This window comes from Palaemon carinicauda, chromosome 35 (assembly GCF_036898095.1).
Source record: "Palaemon carinicauda isolate YSFRI2023 chromosome 35, ASM3689809v2, whole genome shotgun sequence".
In the NCBI taxonomy this organism is placed as follows: domain Eukaryota; kingdom Metazoa; phylum Arthropoda; class Malacostraca; order Decapoda; family Palaemonidae; genus Palaemon; species Palaemon carinicauda.
Genome location: NC_090759.1, coordinates 18984417 through 19000444, shown reverse-complemented (window position 1 = coordinate 19000444; position 16028 = coordinate 18984417). Strand labels below are relative to the sequence as shown.

The 16028-nt window shown below is 48.3% G+C and overlaps 1 pseudogene; it reads left to right on the top strand.

Annotated features, from left to right (window-relative positions):
* The first annotated feature begins 3883 nt into the window (after positions 1-3883).
* LOC137628031 (5S ribosomal RNA) lies at positions 3884-4002 on the top strand (annotated as a pseudogene).
* Positions 4003-16028: the final 12026 nt, after the last annotated feature.

Here is a 16028-nt window from a genome sequence, read left to right as displayed (position 1 = left end):
CCTCCTCCGAGCCTTCCCTTCAGTTGACTATGGCAAGGCTGAGGAGAGTCGCAGTACCTGTTCTCGGTCAAGCAGAGCTTTCAGCCATTCCTTGGAATGTTTCCTAGTTCTCCTTTCCTCATTGACCCGTCTATAGTTCCGAACGGTCGCCTCAGGATAAGTTCCATGTGGGCCGGTCCAAGTTCCGGTAGTTTCAGGCAACGATTAACCGGACTTCCTGGCCCATATGGGACCAGCGGAACTATTAGGCCTGCAATGGGTGTTGACCTATGGAACCTCTTGATGGTAGTGGATATTCTCGTCCTTTCCCCACATTCTTGATGCTGTTCTCGGACTCGTCAAAAAAAAAGGGGGGGGGGCATGTTCCGGTCCAGGCCTATGATCTCGTCTTCCGATGGGCAACGGTCTTCCTTACGGACAACGGTCTTCCCGACGGACAACAGTCTTCCAACGGATATCAGTCTCCCGGCGGAAAGGCAACGGTCTTCTGATGGACATCTGTCTCCCGACGGACAACGATCCCTCTGGGGCAAAGGGTTACCTCCCACGGGGGTGCTTCCCTTGCGTGTCAGGGTTCCCCTGCGTGCCCTTCTGCTGTGTTCGCTCCTGCTCCTGCTCCTGCTCAGTGTTAGCGCACAGGCGCTCTCCTGCTCATCAGCGCTACCTGATCGCTAGCACTCTCCTAATCGCCAGCGCTCTCCTGTTCGTCAGCGCTCTCATGATGATCATCTCTGCTGTTCCTGTTGGTTCCTGTTATGCGCCCTGTGCGCCCACGTTCGCCCTCGCGATCTAGAACTTTGGTTCAGGTCTGGGTCAAGGACTCTTTTTCTATGCGCAGGCTTCCACGCGTTGCCTTCTGCTCGTCAGCAATCAACAGCTCGCCAGCGACCTTAGACGCGTCAACGTTCACCTGCTCGCCAGCGATCTCCTACGCGTCAACGATCGCCACGCGTGTCAGTTCCCCTGACCACCATCAGTAACGATCTAGCGCTCGCCTGCTGTGGACCACGATCCCCGGTAGCTGAGTCTTGCCGTAGATCTTCCTCCTGCTCGCCAGCGCTCACCTTTTTTTCTGTCCTTCTGTGCGCCAACTTTCTTCATTTGCCAGCGCACATCTGCGTGCCCTTCTTTGCCACGCATCAATGGGCGCCAACGGTTTTCCTACCGTCTAGGATTGCCTGATTAACAGCTGGCTTCAGCGCTCACCTTCCTGATGCACCTGCGCGCCATCTGTTAGCGCGATGCGTGCTAACCATCACTACTCTCTCTCGCGTTGGCAACCGCCTACGCACCCGCGCGATTCTTCATCTGCTCGCTAGCGTTTTGGTAACGCACCACCGCTCGCCAACGCGCCGTCGCTTGCCGACGTGCAATCGCTTGCCGACGCGCCATCGCTCACCTGTGCGTCAGCGCTCACCAGCTCACCACCGATCGCCTGTTGATCCACACCGCCAGCGGTCTTCCTCACCCACGCGGCAGCGCGTTTCCTCGCTATCGCGCCAGCGCTTGCGTTCGCCGCCTCGGACACGCGCTCATTCACCTGCCCACCCTCACGCCCATTCACCTGCGCGCCCGCGCGACCGCTCGCCTGCGCGCCCGTGCGACCGCTCGCCTGCGCGCCCGCGCGACCGCTCGCCTGCGCGTCCGCGCACATACTCTCCAATGTTCTACCGACGGTGTTCCGCCGCGCGGACCGACGGTGTTCCGACCCCGCGGACCGACGGTGTTCCGCCGCGTGGACCGACGGTGTTCCACCCCGCGGACCGACGGTGTTCCGCCCCGCGGACCGACGGTGTTCCGCCCCGCGGACCGACAGTGTTCCGCCGGGCGCACCGACGGTGTTCCGCCGGGCGGACCGACGGTGTTCCGCCGGGCGGACCGACGGTGTTCCGCCGGGCGGACCGACGGTGTTCCGCCCCGCGGACCGACGGTGTTCCGCCGGGCGGACCGACGGTGTTCCGCCGGGCGGACCGACGGTGTTCCGCCGGGCGGACCGACGGTGTTCCGCCGCGCGGACCGACGGTGTTCCGCCGCGCGGACCGACGGTGTTCCGCCGCGCGGACCGACGGTGTTCCGCCGCGCGGACCGACGGTGTTTCTTCGCACTAATGTCGGCTTAATTCTTGCAGTGTCCATTGCACGTCTATGGGTTATCGCTCACCGACCACCAGCTCTCGCCCTTCCTACCACGCTCGCCCTCCTTCTGTGCTCCTTCGCTCTCCTTCGTTTGCGTTCCTGCGTGACCGCGCATGAGCGTTTCCACGTTCGCCCACGCACAAATCATTGAATTACCATCGCGTGAGCTCCAGGGTGATTGCGACCACGATTCCCATTGGGGTTTTCGCAGCAAGGCCAGCCCTGGCGAGTTCTTCTGGAGCGTATTTCCAGAACACGGCCTCACCCCGTAAACACAGAGCATGGCACTTGCAAGAATAGGAAGATTATTCAGGAAGGTCTGAGCAACACTCCTCTTTCCAGAACCTGGGTTAGCCCTTCTCCGTCATTCCCTGGAAGGATTTTTGGCGGGGGCTTTCCGTTCGAGATTTCTCCATCGGCCAAAGGGTGACTGCTTACCCCTTCCTCTTCTCCACCTCGTGTAGGGGGCTTAGCAGGTCCTTTCCCTCCTCGTTTACAGCCCGAGGTTTGGTTCAAGGAAGCTACTGGAAGATCATGGGTACTTTCCTCCTCTCGGACTCAGGCACCTTGGCGTTTCGTCGTTAAGTATCTAACTTGCGGGCAAGCTCGATGTTGGACCATCTGGACGCGCTGACCGAGGGCTTCCTTTTGGGTGTCTCATCCGTGGATGTCGACAACCTCAGACACCCTTCCATCCTTGAGAAGAGTTTGTTTGTGCCCAAGGACAGAGACTTAGACAGTGGCTGTGCGGAGGAAATCGACTTCCGTTTTCACTCCTCCAAGACGCTTTTTTCCAGACTCTGTAGGGCTCCCGGCCTTTTTCTTTCAACCACTTCGGCCTAAGTTATCGGCTACGACAACTCAGACAAGGTGTCCAATTGCAGTATCCTCCTGTCAGGAACAGATGGCACGGGAGGCTCCCCCGGGGGGGGGGGCATAGTCCTAACGGGAGCAGCAGAGTTCACGTACTCTAGGATTGGCCCCCCCCCCCCCCCCGCCTTGCAGGCTTCTCGCTGGGAGGATGCTTAAAGTTTCTTTTCCGGATGACAGCTTCCCGATGCCCATTCCCGCACGATCTCTTTGATCAGCCAAGGATATCGCGCCTGCCGTCTCTGTCAGCGAATTCAGTGTCTCTGAACCTCTATGCCATAGGGTCGGCAAGAGTTGCCCGTTTGGGCAGAATGATCCATACCTTAGGAGAAGGTCCTCCTTGGGATCATCGACGGCTTCACCCCCGGCTTCTTCAGTCGATCCTTTCTTGTAAGGAAGTATCTGAGTTGGGAGTTCCGTAGTCGACCTCTCAGCCCTGATCAAGTTTGTCGAACAAACTTCGTCCAGCGTAGAACAGCAGAATCGATCAGACTGGTAACGAGGCGACAGGACTCCTTAAACCCTGGATCGGAAGGACGGGTACTTTCAGTTCCCATTCCATCCATCTTCCAGGGAGCTCGTGGAATTCAGCCTAGACTGCAGGTACTCCTGCTTATGATGCAGTGTGGCGATCCCGCCGTGGCATTGCAGGTTTTTTTCCCCAGAGAACTCTCCTTGCTTTCCTCATGGTCGCTCAGGTGCAGGCTTCCGCCTCCTTCGCTTTTTGGAGGGCTGGTCAACTCTGGTAGTCTCGGGTTCGACCTTCTTCAGCGCCGGGACAAGCTTCCGGATGCTTACCACGAGTGTGGGTTCATGGTATTTTGCTAGAGCCTTCTCTCTTCTGCCTCAACATCTGGAGTATCTGGCCATGATATTGAGTCAACGGCCTTACCACGTTAGAAACCCCGCTTCTCGTCCGTCCAGCGAGGTTAAGCAACGTCGGTTCTGGTCGGTACTTGGATGGGTGACCACCTGGGGACGCCAGATTCTGTTGCCACCTCCTCCGAGCCTTCCCTTCAGTTGACTATGGCAAGGCTGAGGAGAGTCGCAGTACCTGTTCTCGGTCAAGCAGAGCTTTCAGCCATTCCTTGGAACATTTCCTAGTTCTCCTTTCCTCATTGACCCGTCTATAGTTCCGAACGGTCGCCTCAGGATAAGTTCCATGTGGGCCGGTCCAAGTTCCGGTAGCTTCAGGCAACGATTAACCGGACTTCCTGGCCCCTATGGGACCAGCGGAACTATTAGGCCTGCAATGGGTGTTGACCTATGGAACCTCTTGATGGTAGTGGATATTCACGTCCTTTCCCCACATTCTTGATGCTGTTCTCGGACTCGTCAAAAAAAAGGGGGGGGGGGGCATGTTCCGGTCCAGGCCTATGGTCAGGACCTGAAGAATACCTCTCCATCTTTCAGGCAGGCTTAGGGGCCGTAGTCTGGCCCCCTACAGATCCTACAGCTCCTGCCGAGTCGCTCCGTGCGCGTCGACTTCATTATTCTGGCGTGTTCCAACCAGCAGGGGACGCATTTTCACACCTCCACATCTTGCAGTAGAGATACCGAGATGATTGAGATACTCTCAATACCACCATCGGCTCTCTCATTCCAGGCAGAGGAATATTCTCTCCGACTATCCGAGCAGAGCCTCGTAGAGAGAGTGTACCTGGGGGTCTTTGGCCTTATGTAACCAGCAAGTCCTGGTCTGGGGGACTTGATCGCGACAGCTTGGAACCTCAAGCTTCCGCTGTTCTTCCCCCCAGTCTCAGACCCCGAGACTCTGGCAAGATGCATTCCGGTGATGGTGGGACAACTTTGACGACTGCGTCTTCCCTCCTTTTTGTCTGTGGACAATGGGTCTCAACAAGACCAGGTTGTCTGTCAACCTTTCAATGGGAGAGCTCCACTGGGACTATGCGCAGAACGGTTTCTGGACCCTCTGCTTCACCTGACGGACCTCCCGGGAGAGCTTCTCCCACGGCACAGACTACTCAAACAACCACACTGCAACATCTTTCACGAACCGGGGCGTCGCTTTGGCTTCATGCTTGGAGTCCTACACCTCCTCCTCAAGAAGAGACAACCCGCTACAGTCGCTGGACGGAGGTCGCGTCATCTGCGATAGTCATCCGCAGGGGTCTTCCAGGCGAAGTGAAGAGCCTTCGGTGGTTGGTGCCGTGGAAGATATACCTCTTCCCTTGAGGCCTCTTCTCCAGCAATAACGGTCTTATTGCCTTTCGGCGGGAGGAAACTCCTTTCCGCTCTCGGCAATGAAGCTTGTCGCTCAGCCTTTCCCTAACCTTCAGGCTTAAAGGAATAACTTTTTCCTGCCTGCTGGATCTTTCCTCGCTCATGCAAAGCTACGATCGTCCCTGCCCTAGTCGGAGTAAGACCTCCAACTTGGAGCATGGCTCGGACTTTTTAGTCCCTTAAGAGATCTTCTCAAGACCCTTTACGACAGGCCTCGGATTGTATTCCGTCTCGGGTCTCCTGCTCACTCTGGCCGCGGCCAGTGTGTAAGCAATCATCTTGGTCTCGTACGACTCCGCCCTTTCTAAGGAAGAGGGGGAGGCAACATTCAGGTTCGCTCCTGAGTTGTTGGCTAGACTCAGAATCTTGGGGTCTTGGCCCTTCGGTCCAATTCCTTCAAGATTTCGAGTCTCCATTCTGTATCTGATATCCCAAAACCTTCTCTTTCTTGCCAGTAAAGGAATCGAGAGGTTAGCTTTGGGAACAGCTGCAGTTTGTCCTCAGTTGCAGCCGATTTGGGAACACAAGGAGGACACGGGGGAGAGTCACCAGTATACCTCTTCAGCTCGGACTCAAGGACATTCATCTCAACCTGTCTCCAGACCCTCCCTCATCACGTCGCCCTACAGCACGATGTTGGATACATCGCAACGTCCCTCGCCTTCGAGTAATACTACTCTGTGACGCAGGTGCTACAAGCTGGAGTCTGGAAGCGTCTAATGACCTTCGCAGCCCGCTTCCTGCAGGGCGTGACCCACAGGAGTTTCGATACGTCTTCTATCGCTCTGTGGTGGTTACACAACAGCTGGTCTAACCTCAGGCTCCTTTTTGGACAGGTAGCAGAAAATTGAGGGCATTGTTATCAGGTTTTAGTCTGCATGAATGAAAGAAGTATGTCTGGCCATTATTTCTTTCTTCATCATCCCTCTACGGGGAAGCAGCATCCTGGTCTCTGCATAGCTGACCTCGAACCTCTGCAGGTAAACCATGCTTCCTTGTGTTCCGAGTATTGAGTCAATACTGTCGCGTCCCCCATACCCTGACAAGGTGGTATTGGGAACGTCCTAACCCAGAGTTCCTTCTGGAACTCCAGGTCAACTGCCTAGGATGGGTCACACTTCTTCCTTCACACACAAGCTTATGTAGGCCACACGGTTCCTTGCGGAGCAAGGAACTTGTGAGGTGCAGGGACTCCTTTTCTCGAGTGCGACTCACTCGGATTCTGAGTGCCCTGGTAAAGCGAAAGCCAGTATGGCTGGGGACTTTCCACCCTACCTAAGGGGTAAGTCGCTCAATGTAAATAGCGTGGTTTGTATTTCGGTTACGGAACAAATGACAAATTCGGAGATAATTTGTATTTTTCCTAACCATACAAAACTTAGCTATTTACACATATTTGCCCGCCAGCCCTGTCCCCCAAGATAAGTCCTACCTCTAAGTGAAAATGAGCATTCACCTGTGTGTGAGGGGGCGGGAGGGGTAGCTAGCTACCACTCCTCTACCCCCCCACTAACTAGCGCGGGGGTAATACACCCTCGTTAAATTCTAATGGCTCGCCATTTCAGCTGCACTAAAAGGTAAACCCAATGTAAATAGCTAAGGTTTGTATGGTTAGGAAAAATACAAATTATCTCCGAATTTGTCATATTTTATGATTAGTTGATTGATGTATAACGGTAACATCAAGTGTCTCTAGGTCCAAAAGACCAAATAGGAAATATTTATCTCGAGATAACGGCACTATTGAAAATCCACAGATACATTAATGCTCTGGTAAACTTCCATCAGGACGACATGGCCTGAGCCCAAAAAACGGATTTTGAGCGAAGCACAAAATCTATTTTTGGGTCGATCTGTGACGGCCGGTGAAAAGGGTCCTTCTTCACACTTTTCTAATATAAATCTTCCAAATATACTAGAGAAAGATAAAAGCATGGAATGCAGAGGTTACTACCCTCGCGCGATCACCTTGTGGGTGTCGTGTATTTAACAAGGGCGTGTGAAAACCACTATTCACAGGCTATCTTCCATTTAGATAATCCCTTCATCAAAGGGGAGGGCCGTGACAGGCCCTAGAGAATACAGTTGGACTACCCCACAGACACCTACTACTCGCGCTCTCCAGGTCATCCTTCTGTTTTGGACTTGCCGCAAAGTCGTAATATTTTTGTGCTCGGTGTTTTTGCAAGTGAATGTCGTTAATTCAACATGACTGACGCTGCTACTTCACCTTTACCAATGTTAAGTACCATAGTTTGTTTTGACAGTTTTTTTCAATACCGGGCATCTGTTCTATTTCCAGTGATGTGTATTTAATTTTGGAAGAGGCTTGGCCGTCCTCGGTGACGGCAGCCATTTTGGTTTTGTTCCATTCGGTAGTTTTTCAAGTTAATATTGCCCATCTGGTACTCTGTCATCTAGGTTATATCACTTATGTTTTATGACCATTTTTATTATCATTATTTATTATAGGTTTTTACTATGGTATTTATTTGCTATCAAGTCCAATTTGGACGAAGAATATCGATCTAGTCTTTGTTATAGTTATGTACACGCCTCAGGAAGGTGCTCGTTTTAGACTATATCTTTATGTTTATTTGTTACGTTGTCGTTATTCTTCGTTCTTGGTTATTAGAATTTTATCAGTATTCTTATCATATTATTGTGTGATTTTGGTTCTGTATTATGTAACCTTGAGAGCGTGAGCATAGAGTGCTCGTTTTCTGTTACTACAGTTACGAGATACCCCTTCTCTCGTTTTCTTTAATAAGCTCGAGTAGAGGAGCTGGATTTCCCGTTTTCCGTTTTATACGATCACGAGTTATTCCTGCCTCCTCTTATTCTCCGGGTTGATGATATTACGTTTAATGATATTCACGTTTTATTGATGTGGTTACTGTTAATAGAGCTAGCACTATTGATAGGTTACATTAGTGTATGAGTCATTATTTGGGATCGCTTTATGCCGACACCCTTAGCTCCGCCTTGAGTTATACTCCGCTATAATGGATACTCATTGGGTGAGAACTAGTCAGATATTTGGAGTGCAATGGTGAAATCCGGCACTCAGACTCCGGCGGAGGCCTTTTGCACACGAACCTTTGTCATGATTGATCACAATTACATTATTACGGTCCTTTTTCATCGAATCTCAGGCTTCACTGGAGATAACACAGACGTTCAGCATTGAGGTTAATATTATCGTACCGCTGAGGGTCATGATTTCACAGTGACGGACCTTTGTCACCGGATCTCAGGTACAAACAGAAATCAATCAGACGATCAGAACCAGGGTATGAACCCTTTTTCATGAATAATCACAATTTCGTTATTGCGGTCCTTTTTCATCGAATCTCCGGCTTAACCGGATATCACACAGACATTCAGCATTGAGGTTAATATTAGCTTTCCTCTGATGTTCACGTTTTCACTATGACGGACCTTTGTCACCGGATATCCGGTGGCAACAGAGATCACTCAGACAACAGGTGGCCAATCTTTTGTTTTAGCTGTAAAGGAAAGGATTTAACATGAATATTAAGTAAACTGTACTTACTTTAATGAGACTTTGAATTTGCGTTGATAATATTCATTAGCTATTCTTGAAAATCCTAATGAAAATACAGTGAGCCCTCGCTACTTCGCGGTTCGACCATTGCGAATTCACCACTTCGCGGGTTTTTTTCATAACCCATATATATAAACATATCGCGGATTTTCCGGAAATTTCGAAAATACCGCGATATCTGAAGACCCCAAATACGATATTTCGTTACCTGTAATTCCATTAATACTGTAATTAGTAATATCTGCTATTACTGATTGTTCATTGCATTACATATGACCTATAATTCAGTACAGAAAGAAATAAAACACGAAAAGAGAATGTGATCATACGATAATTCAGTACTGTATACAGTACGTTGTAAAATTAAATCGAACATGAAACGCAAATCAGATAGAGTCATACCATATTAGAATAGTGTAAGGCTGCTAATGGCTACTACTGTACTACAAATGTAATGGATGTGCATCTTTTCCATGAATCTTTTGTATGTATACGTACGTAGTACTGCATCCGATAATATTATTGTTATTAAAATTATTATTGTTATTATTGTTATTATCATTATTATTATTATTATTATTATCATTATTTATTATTATTATTATTATTATTACTGTATACGTAGGGTACTTTGAATTGGTAACCTACGTAGCATATAAGACGGGTTGTGATTGGTTCAAGCGCTGATAGATGACGAATCAGAACCCAAGTTTTGTAATCTAGCCTGTGATTGGTGTTTTGCCCGCAACTACGTATTCGCGGTCACTTTGTCTCCTGCCGTATCGCTGTGTAGATGTTGTTAAATTATTGTGAACTTTAATCTGTGCTGTGCGTGACTGTTTTAAGTTGAACTTTTTGTTGAACTTTCTGTTAAACCCTACTGTAAAATGCCTCCCAAGCGTTCTGCTTCTACTAAGGCTGGTAGTGAGCCTAAACGCCACCGAAAGATGATGACGATTGCTGAGAAGGTGACGCTTCTCGATATGTTAAAAGACGGTAAAAGTTACGAGGCTGCAGCCCGCCATTTTGGAGTCAACGAATCCACCGTTCGCTATATCAAGAAGGACGAGGCGAACATTAGAAAGACGGCTACCATCACCTTTAGCAGATCAGCGAAGCGAGTCGTTACCACGCGTAATAAAACGATCGTATGCATGGAAGGTGCTTTAGCAGTGTGGATTGCCGACTGCCAGAAGAAGAACATAGCCTTGGATAGGAACACCATCCGAACCAAGGCTTTCAGCTTGTATGAGAATTTTGCGGCAAAGGAACCTCAAGACGACGATGGCGACCATGCTGAAGAAGATGATGATGTAGATGAACCTCAACCAGGGACATCCACTGATTCCCAGCGTCAGAAACAATGTTTTTCCGCCAGCAAAGGATGGTTCGCGAAGTTTCAGAAACGCTTCGCCCTGAAAAGCGTTTCCCTGCATGGCGAGGCTGCTTCCGCCGACACTGCCGCTGCTGAAACTTACGTGAACGAGACGTTCAAGAATATTATCGCCAAAGGTGGATACAAGCCGGAACAAGTGTTTGATATGGATGAGACCGGCTTGTTTTGGAAGAGAATGCCGTTGCGAACTTTCCTGTTCAAAGAAGAAGCCAAAGCCTCTGGCTTTAAAGCATTCAAGGATCGCGTTACCCTCGTGATGTGTGGCAATGCTGCTGGATTTTTGCTAAAGCCTTGGCTTATTTATAAGTCGAAAAATCCTCGCGCTTTGAAAAATAAGAATAAGAATCTCCTTCCCGTGTACTGGATGCATAATGCAAAAGCATGGATTACAAAGATGCTGACCTCCAACTGGTTCCACCAGTGTTTCATCCTGCAAGTCAGTCAATGTCTCTTAGAGAAGGGCTTGCCATTCAAGATCCTTCTCCTTATGGATAACGCTGGTGGACACGCAACTGACCTGTCGCGTGAGGGCGTTCAGGTTGAGTTCCTGCCACCCAACACCACGTCATTAATTCAACCGATGGACCAGGGGGTTATAAGGCCGTTCAAGGCCCCCTACACGAAGAATACCTTGGCGGACCTCGTTGCGTGTGTGGATGCTGCCCAAGAAGATGAAGATGAAGATTTTAATTTGAAGGCGTACTGGCGGCAGTACACCATAGCCACGTACCTGCAGAACATTCAGAAGGCACTGCAAGAAATGAAACCTGTAACCGTGAATGCGAGCTGGAAGAAGTTGTGGCTCCAGATTGTTTACGACGACGAGGGATTTACTCTGTCTGAAATCCAACACTCTGCAATATGCAAATCTGTGCAGTTAGCTGCGATAATTGGAGGTGACGGGTTTGGCGACATGACGACTGAAGACGTCGACGAGTTGTTGGACTGCCATTCCCAGCCGCTAACTGACGCAGACCTAGAAAACCTGACGAAATCGGCCAGTGAAGAAAAGAGCGAAACACAGAAAGAGACCCAAGAAAATGTCGAAGAAACGGGCTTAACATTAGAACGGCTTGCCAAGGTCTGTAACCATATAAAGGAGGTGAAAGAAATGTTGCAAGAGTGGGACGAGGATATGGTTCGGTCTATGCAATTCTGCAACAAGATCGATGAAATCATGACTCCCAACAGGATGCTCTTAGAGCGAAAAAAGAAGCAGCTGCAGCAACTTCCGATCACAATGTTCTTCCAGCCTCGCAAAAAAGAGCCAGTTCCTCCTGCTAGTACGCCTTCGGAAGAAATTTAAGAAGTTTTCCAGGAAGAAGTTAAAGAGGTGTCCCAGGAAAAGACACCTCCTTCTGAAGAGATGTAAAATACTATCATTGGCTGCACAGTAGAAGACATCATCAGCTTCATCATCATCATTTCTACTGTGCAGCAAATTCATCGCCATCATCATTCAAGTTTTTCTTCAACTTCTTTCGTGGTGAGTACAGTAACAATCTTTATTTTTTACTTTAATATTCTAACATTTTAATATTTGTGCCTGTTTTAGTTTAGTATTGTATGCATTAAGTTAAAGGGAAGGTTTTAAAAGTCTGAAGAGTATACATGTTGTAACCTATCATATTTTTTTTTGTTTAAAATTTACATTCACGTACGTAAAACAATCTCTCTCTCTCTCTCTCTCTCTCTCTCTCTCTCTCTCTCTCTCTCTCTCTCTCTTAAATTGTTTTCCTGCTTTGCTACGTACAGTATGTACTGTATGATTTTGTATAGATACGGTAAATAATATTTGTAATAACATATTTTCTAAAAGCTTTTACTGTAATATAATTATTTATCACTTTCATCATGTGCATTAAATGCTTTTTTGTTTACTGAGCGTGGTTGTTTACTGAGCGTACTTTATGACGCCGTTGTTTCAGGCGGCGTCATAAAGAAAAACATTTCATTTGGAAGTCCTAAGAAAAATTAAGTAAAACATTGGTAATAACAAAATCAACATACTGTATAATCAATATAATCGATGCAAAAACTAACCTATACATAGATGTGTACACTAAATGCGTTTGTTTCTTCATTATGATCAGAGAAACGTAAACAAAACATTGGTTGCCATTTTTTATCGTGCTTTCTGGCGTTTTTAGGAAATGCATGATTTAAAATCGCCTTTAATATTTTTGCCTGTTTTAGTTTAGGGTACTGTAGTACATGCATTAAGTGTTCTGTACATTAAAGGGTAGTTTGTTAACAGTACTACATACAAGGGAAGGTTTTAAAAGTCTGAATATACATGTTAAATAAATAGGTAAATATGGTGTCACTACTTCTCGGATTTTCACCCATTGCGGTAGGGTCTGGAACCTATCTACCGCGATAAACGAGGGTTCACTGTATATGAACATAATTAGCAATTTTAAAGAAAAGTCAGTCAATTCACTATCTTTGGGGTATAGTGCCCCATTCGTAATCATGCAATGCGCCACTGTTGGCGCATGCGCCATAGGTTGGCCACCCCTGACTCAGACGTTCCGAACCGGGTCTAACATTATTTTACCGATGAGGTTTATAGTTACATGTTACGTGGTTACTGGATATTAGTATTCTATTGATTCATCTGTTCACTGACAGGAGTCTCAAGGAACAGTAGATAGCCTCTCATGGCATTGGTTGGTTTCGACCTGGCTTTTCATTAAAAGTGGCTGGCGTTCGGTCCCAAGTACTGAGTAGAAATTTATTTCTATTTGAACACGATGTTGTATGGATATTTATCCATATTTATACATATCTATAATTAGATATATGCATAAATATAGACATTATTATTAGTTTTAGTTATACGGTTGATCCCAGCCTGTGAATAGGATCACTAACCAGAGTTTCAACGAACATCCAGACTTATGGTTCCCGGAGTCATGCACGCTCTGCTACGAGCTGTCCTCCCTACTCCTGACCCATGATGTAAGTTGGTTCTAATATGTTTCCTTTTGGTATCTTTTGGCGATGATTTAATTTGATCTGGATTTATGTATGCATTGCTTATTGAGGAGAACGGTCTTCTCCTTCATCACTAATCCCCTCACTTCTTTCAGGATGATGATGAATCTCTCCGGCCTGCCAAGAGCGGCTCTCCGCCCTTGGGTATCAATGTTTGGAAGGAATGCTCCATCTAGAGGACCCTATCTCCTCGGAGTGTCCTCTCTAGGGTTGGACATCGACCCCATGGACGGGCAGGTAGGTGGTGATGAGTTTTGAGCCTTCAGCTTTGCAATTACCTGCGTCACCGACCTAGGACCCTCAAAGGATCCTGATGTGCATAAAACCATGACTGCTAAAAGCCAGGGGTAGGGTTAAAGAGCAGATACAACACATTCTAGGGCAAGCCAAGGGGCTATGACGGAGCTCAAAGATATGGTGGTGAGTCGGATCCGTTCAGGAACTCGGATGACTCCCCCTACAGCCCCAGGCGTATCGAAGTAACCTCCTTCGATAAAAACAACACATAGAAATTTGCCTTACATGTCCCATATATAGATGGTACCATAACTCTGGATGGCATAGACATCCGCCCTCTGGAGGACCTAGAATTTACTCTCAGGGACTAGAATTCCCATTCAACGGATTCGTTCGATTGAAAGAGCATGCCTTGGTTAGGTTAGACAAGGTACCGAAGGTAACGGTATTATTTCCTAAAGGGCAGGCTTGATCTGTCTGGACCAGGATGTTGTCGGTCTGGGGGGTACGCTAATTCCAAGCTCACCCCACACAATGGGGAATACGCCATATCTACAACTGCTTTCATTGTTGCCTTGCCTATTACGGATAATTGGACAGGTCTTACTATTCAAGCTGACAAAGAAGGTTTGGCCATGCCGGGTCTTAAAGAGCCGGACCCCACCTCGGGGAGACCCTAGCCTCGATTTATCCCACTGAGACTTTGTTTCGAATATTCATGAAGAACCAATCTCTGCCCTTCCAATTTGACCTACACGTTTGGTGGTCTGATCGGGTTAGTTGTAGGAAATACGTTCTGTCTGAGGCCTCTATCAGACAGGAATCGAGCAGGCTGATAGTTTCCTCCTGATGGGGTAAAACCCTCTTCCCTAAGGAGGAGGTGAACAAGGTTCTACAAGATGATACGTGAGCAACCCAAAATTGCAGGAAAGGCGGGGCCTCACTGCCAGAAAGAAGGTCGAAGACCAAAAGCAAGCTTTCTTCAAGAAGAAGCAGAGAGTTGCCCTCTACAAAACGAACCGAGGTCACTGCCATCAATAGTCAGTTACCCACTCGTCATCACAGTCTTCCTCTGATTCGACGCCTATGCATCCGGATCCCCCCTCATCAGGTGGGATACCTCACTGATTCCCCAGGTACACAGCCCAACCCCGTTTGGATGCCCTCGCCTGCATACAGCCCTAGCTCCGAACTCTCAGGTTCCTTGTGTGGACACCAGAGAGGAAGATACAGGAGTAGAAGACAGTTCCGCCATCGAGGCGGACCTAGAAAAAAGGGGGCTCGGGGAAGGAAAGGACCTAGGTTCACTCCCTTACAACGAGGTGGTCCCGGTAGGGGAGAGACTTTACCACTTTCAAGACCATTGGACCTTCGGTCCGTGGGCTCATAGCATAATCTCTAAAGGTTTGAGGTGGAAATGGCCACAAGGTCCTCCTCCTCCACCAGTGACCTTCTCCCAGAAATCCACTCCCATCCTGAAAGAGTTCACCACAGAGTTACTCAAGAAGAAAGCAATCAAACGGGACCAATCACTGAGGTTCCAAGGCCACCTGTTCACAATTCCGAAGAAAGGCTTGTCGGCATTGAGAGTGGACCGGGACTTGTCAAAGCTAAACTCTTACATTCTCTGCGACAAGTTCCGGATGTTGACTATCTCTCAGGTACGGACCTTACTTCCCCGTGGGGCCGTCACCACCTCTGTCAATCTTACCGACGACTATTATCATGTGCCTTTAGCTCGAAACTTCTCTTCTTATCTGGGTTTCCGCCGAGGCAGGAAAGCCTTTGCGTTCAAGACATGCCCTTCAGCCTCAACATTGATCCCAGGATATTCACGAAACTGGGAGAGACAGTGTTAGAACAACTCAGGAACCAAGAGATACAGATCATGGCTTATCTGGACGGTTGGCTCATTTGGGCTCGGTCGGCCATAGAAGGCAACAGAGCTACGAAGGAAGTACTTCGATTTCTCGACAACCTGTGATTTCGGGTCAATCTCCAAAAGTCTCGCCTGCAACCATCAGCCCACTTAGAATGGTTAGACATTCAGTGGGACCTTTCGAAGCACACGTTGTCTCTCCCTTCCAAAAAGGTAAGAGGAATAGCTTCCAAGATCAAGAATTTTCTCAAACACAAACAGATGTCCAGAAGAACCTTAGAGAGTATCATCGGCCTTCTCCAATTCACTTCAATAACAAAAATTCAAAGATATCAATCGAGTTTGGAGAAAGAGAGCTACAGTACCTTTAAGAGACAAGGTCTCGAAGATCTCCTCTGTCTTGAAAATGAGACTACGCCCATGGTCCGAACCGAAGAACCTCTCCAAATCGGTTCCTCTACAATTCCCACCTCCACAAGAGACATTCCATACAGCCGCGCCTCTAAGTGGATGGGGGGATTACTCCGAACATCAGATGTTTCAGGGGTCTTGGTCACCCGCCATGAAACAGACCCATATCAATGTTCTCGAAGCCATGGCAGTGTTCTTGACCCTGAAGAGACACTCTCCTCTGAGGTCGAGTCACATCAGAGTAGTGTCAGAAAGCACAGACGTAGTACACTGCGTCAACAGGGGAGG